Source organism: Toxotes jaculatrix, chromosome 9 (assembly GCF_017976425.1).
Source record: "Toxotes jaculatrix isolate fToxJac2 chromosome 9, fToxJac2.pri, whole genome shotgun sequence".
In the NCBI taxonomy this organism is placed as follows: domain Eukaryota; kingdom Metazoa; phylum Chordata; class Actinopteri; family Toxotidae; genus Toxotes; species Toxotes jaculatrix.
Genome location: NC_054402.1, coordinates 9,114,306 through 9,122,421, shown reverse-complemented (window position 1 = coordinate 9,122,421; position 8,116 = coordinate 9,114,306). Strand labels below are relative to the sequence as shown.

Genomic DNA, 8,116 nt, shown 5'->3' with positions numbered 1-8,116 from the left:
GATTTTTCTCACTCTCGTATATATTTCTTCACCTGGACAAAGTTTTCCTTGTCTTATAAAAACGTATAAAAAGTTGCAAATAAATGTCCTTGTCTCAGCTCCTCAGAAAAAAAAGTATTTCTACATTTCTGTACTTACACCTCGTGCCTTAGCATCCTGTGAAAAGCAGAGGAACAACTGATTTTCCATGGCACTGAGATTTTACCAACAGCATCTGTTTTTGAGTAAATTATGTAAACTGTGTTGCCAGATCTCAAGCCTAATAGTTACGCTCTGGTATTTTGTCCCGCTGACCAATCCACAAACCTGGACAGGCCCAAACAGAAGGACGGTACTCCTGTTATCTGAAAGTGCCTTTTAATAGCGCTGGGAATCAGGCATCCCTCAGGCCTCCTGCTGACAGAGTCAACACAACCCAGCCGCTGCTTTGCAGGTCATAAACACCCTATTGACAGTGATCAGAGGCTTATTATCCTCACAGCAAAGCACAGCAAGCTGAATGTACCAACTCCAAACAATCCCTGCTTGAGGATTTAGGACACAAATCCCTTGTTAGCAGCTCTCCTGCCATTTTAAGCTCAATCAGGGTGTCACAGGAGGAAAATCTGTATTTTAATGTATAAAGTGTAAACTTCCAGTGTTTTGCAGTCTCTGCGTGATCATCAACAAGTAATCTCTTGTATTGGCTAAATGTGTTGTAATCTATTGATATTTGGTCAGGGCTGATATGACTGAGGAAACAAACCTGATATCAGTTAAATGTGGGCCAGAGGTCACTGCTGCTTTGTGTGCTTAATGTTTCTGCTGCTCCTGCCCTCAGTGAGCAGCTCTCTGAAGCTGCTGTGGCTCAACAGTGCGGAGCTGGCAGCTCCGTGCAGATAAGTGAGTATATACCCCAGGGGGCCAGAGACAGCCAAACCCTCAGTGGATAAGAAGTGTCTGTGCTGTCAGCTTTGGTTCCCAGCGTGTTCTCTCCTCCTTGGTCGCCCCTCCCGCCCCCACCGAGCCCCTCCCAGGCCCTTTGTGTGTGGACCCTGCTCCCTGTGGACTCGCTGCTCACTGGCCTTTCACATGCGACTGTGTCCAATCACCCCGCTCACCCCCCTCTGAACCCAGAGACTCTGTCTCCATCTCCAACCAGCTCCTGACCCCGAGAGAGAGAGAGAGAGAGCAAGAGAGAGAGTGGGATCTGAAAAAATAAAATTAATCTCTTGTAATCAGGAAGATTAGGGGAAAGGTGGGCTCAGCATTGCCTAAAAAGGCATCATAAAGGGTTGAAACCATATAGCTGAGATGCTGTGAATTATTATAGTTATTTAAAAAACAACTTTTGGGTTGCCAGGTTGTGAAAGAACAGTTTGTTAAGAGATGTTGAGAAGGAACAAAGTAGATAGAAAATTATCCTTCACAATGACAGAAAACTGGCTCTGTTAGCAATAAGTTTAAAGAAAAACAGGACAGTCCAACACCTGTTAGTGAAAACAGAGTGGTGGCATCCGTCCTACAACCATCCCGTCTCCACCACCTCCTCCATGTTGTTTTCCTTCTCCTCCTGTGTCAGAGGTTTGCTGGTTTGTTGGCTTTGGCCCTGACCGCCTGAAGGCCCTCACTGGGTCGACCTAGCCTCGGGAGGATTGGATCACACCTTCCATAGAAGTCAGCTGTCAGATGGTGAGCTGCACCTGCTGTCTGAAGCAGGGTGGGCCCGCCGCCGCTGCCGCCGCCTGGCCAACGCTGGAGCACATAATTACTGCCTCAAAGATGATTATGCTGTTTACTCATGCCCATACGCACAACAGATGACTGTGTCTCACTCACAGCTCCCTATCCCCCGCCTCTCTGTGAAGGCATTTTACCTAGTGATGAGGAAACGGCTGCAGCCAACCAACATTCAGACCATGCAGCCAACAGGTCTGATGCCAGAAATGACCCGCAGCTATTAGCTGTTCAAACACTCCCCCCTCCCACATAACTTTAATTCAATTCAATGGCCCCAGTGAGAGCTGGTTTAATCTACAAGGAACAGTGTATTCCACTGAAAAAAAAGAGACATGTCTTTATGGCTTTGAGGCGGTGAAGGGATTGAGGGTGTTTGTGCAGCAGATGAAACTGTCACGGGCCTAAACAGAGAAGTAGACTTACTCACTCAATGAAGGTTTAGGTAGGAACAATGTGAAGTGTGTGAGGCTACCTTAGTATGTTTTAGTCTATTCTTATTATTCAAAAAAAAAAAAAAATCTTCCAGCAAATGCTGCATTCATGCACGAGGTGGATGTTAACTTTATTTTAAATTGGATGGTTTACAGAATTTGAAGACTTGGTTTTATTAAAATTTTTACATTTGGTACAAAGTTTCAGGCTTTTCAACTTCCTTGTCAACACTGATGTCAATAGTGTTTCTGAAAATATAAATCAGTTCTGTTTCCATATGGGTGGTAATTTTTTCTCATGATGATCACCTGCCTGCGTGAGAGTTTACAGTTTATAGTTCACAAATGTAAATGTTATTTCATCCCATCTCTGCTTATCATCGAGGCTGCTGAAAAGTATGAACTCCCAGTAAATCATACCTGTACAGGTGAAAACAAACAAACAAATAAAAACAATCCATCTGGGGGTTTTGTATTATCGTGGATAGTTTTGGGCTTTTTTTTCTCAGATGTTATTTGTGTTTTAAACATTTTTATTGTGTAACTATTTTCCTGTCTTAGTTACCAATAAGGAAGTGCACACTCTATCCTGTTATTCCTTGATTCAGAGTTTTTTGTAAATCCAGATATAGATCAACATTTAAAATAATAATTAAAAAAAAAAAACAGATTTGAGAAGTAGTGATTAATCGTGATTAAAACCCTTGTTGTGGTGTAAATGTTCATTAACAAGTTCATACTAAACAAAGGGAAAATGTACTCAGGTGGGTTTACTTATGCATCCTGATTAGAGTAAGTCACACAGGTAAGTGTGCACAGAAGAGGAAGGAGGGAGTTTGTTTTTTCTTTTCTTTTTTTCTCGATAGATTGTAAAACTTGTTAATGCACCGTCTATATGGGCAACACCCCCCCTCCCCCTTTCTCTCTCCCTCCCCTCTCCAGGAGCCGTATTGAGCTGTGGGGCTGGGACATTCCTGGTTTGACGACCAGCCTCGCCGCTGCCATGATTTGCTGAGCAATTCGACACTGGCTTCAAAGATGCGTGTGTAGGGGAAGCAGCGGTAGAGACGGAGACCGAGAAACGGCGGAGAAGTTTCAATCGGGTTAGACACAGACACAGTGTGTGTCTGTTTGAGTGTTAGCGCACCGAGCTGGGAGTTTACGCTTTGATCCAAACACACGGACTCAGAAAAACAGAAAACTCTCCACCACCTCAGCTACAGTTTAGACCGGGGGGAGTTCTCGCACCTTGGCCCCGAAGCTTGCGCTGCTCTGCGGGTCTGAAAACTCTTTCCCCCCCTTCCACACTCCGGCTGTTTTCATGTTCCTCCCGTCGTCTCGCACTCTCAGCCCGTGTCTAATGGAGGGCCCCGTACGGATTTGCCACCAGAAGAATGCGTCTTGCTTCTAATTCACCCGACGGCTCGCAGCTTTTGCCCTCCTGCAAGAGAGGTAAGGACGGACGGAGGGGAGGCGGAGAAGGGAGTCCCGGGCCGGCTGGCTGGCTGGGAGAGGGGCTGGGGGAAGCTTCGGTGTGCGCACCAGGCCAGCTGGGCTTCCCTGGAAATCAAAAGATAAAAAAAAGAGAGGACTCCATTGTGCCGGTTTATCTTTTCCTCAAACGTTGCCGTGTTTTCCTGACTTTGTGCTGTGGTGAAAGTGGAGAGCAGCGGCGCGGAGTGGCAGTAAGTGCGCCGTCTCTGTGGCAGTCTGGTAAACGGGGGCGCCCGTGTACGGAAATTAATACTATGTTTGTGTATATCCATAAATGAACTGTCCACGTTTTCTTCATTACAGCGACTACACTCTGATTAGTGAAAATCTGATTTGTGCAGAATAGTTTGCTATGAAGTGTCAGAACCTGATGTTCTGCTATAGTCTGGATTTTATTGACTTCAGGTTTCAGATTTGTTAGATTAAAATCTGCAGACAGGACAAGAAAATCCTCAAGACTGAGCTGTATTTTGGTGTAAGACCATGCTTTGTATTTTGCTAAAATACAACAAAAGAATCCAAAAAGTAGCATCATTATTCAGCAGTTATCTGCTCTTTTTCCTGCATTCCGACACAGCTCAGCTCTGTTGTCTGTGAAGTGAATGAAATACAAGAAAAATGCCTAAATATTTGTTTGGTAAACAGTTTCTGTGCAGCGACACTTCACTTAACATCCCAGTTGAAAACAGATGGCCTGCGGGCTGCATTTCAGCTTTGAAAGATGAAAGAACATTTTTAGAAATGGCAAATATGTCCCTTGGTTGACACATTGGTGTCACAGTCATAAAAGGTGAAAATGGAGGGGAATATGTGAAACATTACTTTGTTCTAAAGTTATACTTTTTATTATGGATCTACTTTAGGAGCCAACTCTTTTGCCACATTTACCACTGTGCAGAAACATGGTGGCTTAGACTAATATTTGAAGGTTTTTTTGAAGGTTTTTTTTTCCTCTTTCCAAAGACAGAGAGCCTTTATTGTTTTAGATAAATCCCCTGAGGGTGTCATAAATGTTGCTTTGGTAAATCCATGTTAGTATTGCTCTAAAATTTGGCAAGTGCACAAATCACTTTGCAAAGCAAACAAAAGCAACTGTCCCTGCCTGCTTGAATGAAGGTGTCGTTGTTCACGGTCTGGCAACAAGCTTTTTACTAATTTTTGACTTGGGATAAATTATTAGTTTGGTTTCTGAAATGATAAAAGCACTAGAGGCAAAGGGGACTCTTTAAAAGCTCTGCTAAAAGAAAAGAAGCATAAGTGTGAGTGTTGTCTGTTCGAGATTATCAATCAGCTTGTGCTTTGTTCTTATCAACTCAGTTTCACGTTTCTGGAGCGTATTACTGTTCCTCTCGATGTGAAAAATATCCCCAAAACAAGAAATATGTTTGATTTGTCACTGCTAACAGTTCAGGGCTGAGTGTGCACTTGTGTGCCTGAGCTTATTGTACTCAGGTCTTGCTGTGTTGTGATCTGCTCTGCTGCATTTCAGGAACTTTGAAGATGACACCATGAAACTCAAATTTTTTTTTGTCACAGACAAACTTTTTAGGAAACTTAAAATTCATCTGTATTGTTAGAATTTTTTTTTTGAATGCAAATAAGTGAAGTTAGTTTGGACTTTTGCTGCTAAACAGAAAATTTGTAAAGTACACAAAACACATACAGAGTTCATATTTAAATGTAAGCTGAAATATAAATGTTGAGGACTGTAAATATTCTGTTTAGGGTGAGGTGATTGCGATTGCTTTTCAGAGCAGAAATAAAACTTGTGACAGAGTGAAAGTGATAGCAACGATGTTACTGCAGAGACAAGTTTGTCACTTTTTTTTCCGTCAAGTAATTTCCTCTGTCTGCCATTCACCCCTATCATCAGAGCTTCACAGGGACTTTTGTTACATGCGGGTAACTCTCAGAAAAGTGAACACTTAAAAGTTATTGAGAACAAAGTCCTGAATCCCTCTCGAATGCATGACATCCAGTCAGTGGGACACACATGGCTGCTCTCAGATAAAACACTTTCAAGTTCAAACAGTTGCTCATGCATTGTTGCGTCCATGGAGGACAAGAAGACACTTCCGATGGCTTTCAAATCCTTTCAGTGCTCCCCAATATTGGGTGAGCTTTTGACAGGGGCAGAGAGAGATTTGCCCTTTGTGTTCATGCTTGGACACTGACGGCGCTCAGGAGAGATCCTCCCTCAGGTTTAGATACTGAGTCTGTTCCAGCTTTTTTTGTCAGGTTTTGTTGAGTTTTTTGTTGTTTTTGTTTTTTTTTTTTCACCCTGCTTCATTTTAACTTAATTCACTCTATGATTTCTTTTAATACTATTCTCCCTCGCTGTAACCATAGTGTGTCCTGTGGCTGAGTTGCACTTAGGTCAGTCTGTGGAGAAACTGGTTTCTCTGCCTCTTCATCACTGTAAGAGTCTATAGAAAGAGGCTCTTACTCTTTTATTTTGAATGACTGACAACCCACATATGATGTTTACAGATGTGTTTTAAATTACAGAAAGATGCTTTTGCTGTCAGTTGTCCTCTGTCGCGTGCTGGAAATATTTTAAAATGGCATCATGCTATATCTATATTAAGCAGTTTTTTTTTATGGAAAGTGAAAACATTACTCTTTTGAATGACAAAAACAGACCCAGAAATCCAAGCTACATTACTGGATTTTAGATGCCTGATTTTAAGGTGGACCCGTGGAGTATTTTTAGTATAACTAACCATGTTGTTAATGTGTGGGATTTTCCCCCACAGGAATGGGAATGTGATTGAATCAGACAACAACAGAGCCTCAGAATCATTTTTTTTGTTTTCACAGTGTGTTTTTGTGACTTGTAGGGAAATTAATAAACCATTAGTGGCCCGACTCTTATCAGACAGACCCGAACAAAGCACAACTATGCCATTAAGCGAGTTCGAATAATGTTTGAGCCATTAGGGTGCTGGCTAATGATAAACACATGTTGCTGTAGGAGAACTATGTTAAGTGGGCAATTTGAATGTAAGCATGTGTAATGATACCAGCCCCTGCTCTCATAATGGCTTTCTTGATTTTTCTGATGCAGTATTATAATCACACAAGCACATGTGCTTCAACACTGACAAATGATTGTTGAATTTGGGTAAAACCAGGAAGTGAGGCTGTGTACGATTAGTCGATTAGCTGATCAACTGACTGACAACAAAGTTGAGAAGTCATTTTTCAAACCAAAGTGCCAAACAGTCGTCAGTTTCAGCTTCTCAGATGTGAGTACGTAATACTTTTCTCTGTTTTATATCATTTTATATCTTGGACAGTTTGGTTGGACAAAATAGTTTTAAAGATGACAATTAACCCATTTGTCCCAAACTAACCCATTTGTCCATTGCAACCCTACTTCTAAAGCATGTCAGAGATGGATAAGTGGATGAATGTCTATCTGAGGTGAGTGTGGTGGGAGAGGGTGTGTCTAAATGGGTGACTAAAGTATATTTTGGGCACCTCCCACATTCTCCTGCTTTCTAGGCCATGCAGATTTGAGGCCAGGCAGCAAACCTCAGTCCTGGCCTTAAGTGAATGGAAGTGAATTTAAAACCTAAATCACAGTGTGGCTTGGTTGTTTATTTGGTTTTGCGCTGTAATCTGTCATATTATTGCTCCAAAAGATCAACCTTTGGCCGAGAAAAATGTTCTGAGAGTCATAAAACGGGAGAGAAATCTGAATTTCAAGCAGCCACCTTGTTTTTCATCATCCTCACAAATATTGTGACTGCTAGAATTAAGTCTTGCTCATTTTCTAAATCTCTGATAGCTAATCCATTTCAGCTTCTTAGAATAATAAAGCAGAATTTAGTGGACTGTAAGGTTGACGTTTGACCTGCCAAGCAACTATTCCCAAACTTAAACCTGGCTTGTTTTGAACTCCTGACACATAGCGCTCCTTTTACTCTCATTGCTCAGGCATTGAGTCATACTGCAGAGTTTTTCCCATTTTCTAATGCTGGCCTTTACTCTGCGAGCTTCAGCTCCCATTCGTCAAGGACAGACGCAGAGCTCAGGCCCCATTAGATGGACAGAGGGGAGTTTTGGGCAACTTGCCAAACAGCCCCCATGTTCAAGGAGCCAGGGGGTGCTGATTGACAACGCCCAGCAGCCATGAGCAGGGGGTTGATGGGAAAGATGGGCAGGTCAGAGAAAGAGTTTGAGTTCTTGTTACTGCTGGGTTGGTGAGTGCACCCTGCAGCTGCAGTGCTAACAAAAATTGACTTTACTTTCCACCCTTACTTTCCCTCCCTAAGTTTATTCTAGGGACAAGCTGTGAGTTGAATTGGTTAAATTGAAGCTGTGTTGAAGTAGCCATGAAGGCAAATGCAGTAGCTGAAGGTGTCACTCGTGTTTACATGGAGCTGCCATTAGTAGCACTTCTTATCTGCTCTGAGCTCACACTGTCATTACTTTAACTACACAACGCATACGTCTCTCGGTGGGAC

At 42.5% G+C, this 8,116-nt stretch overlaps 1 protein-coding gene across 1 annotated transcript in view; it reads left to right on the top strand.

Moving 5' to 3' along the window:
- Positions 1-3,149: 3,149 nt before the first annotated feature.
- Positions 3,150-8,116, top strand: part of cdon (cell adhesion associated, oncogene regulated) — a 32,046-nt gene continuing 27,079 nt past the window's right edge. Inside the window, exon 1 of the mRNA XM_041047033.1 lies at positions 3,150-3,602. The gene's annotated coding sequence lies outside the window, so the exon portion shown is untranslated. The remainder of the gene's footprint in view (positions 3,603-8,116) is intronic.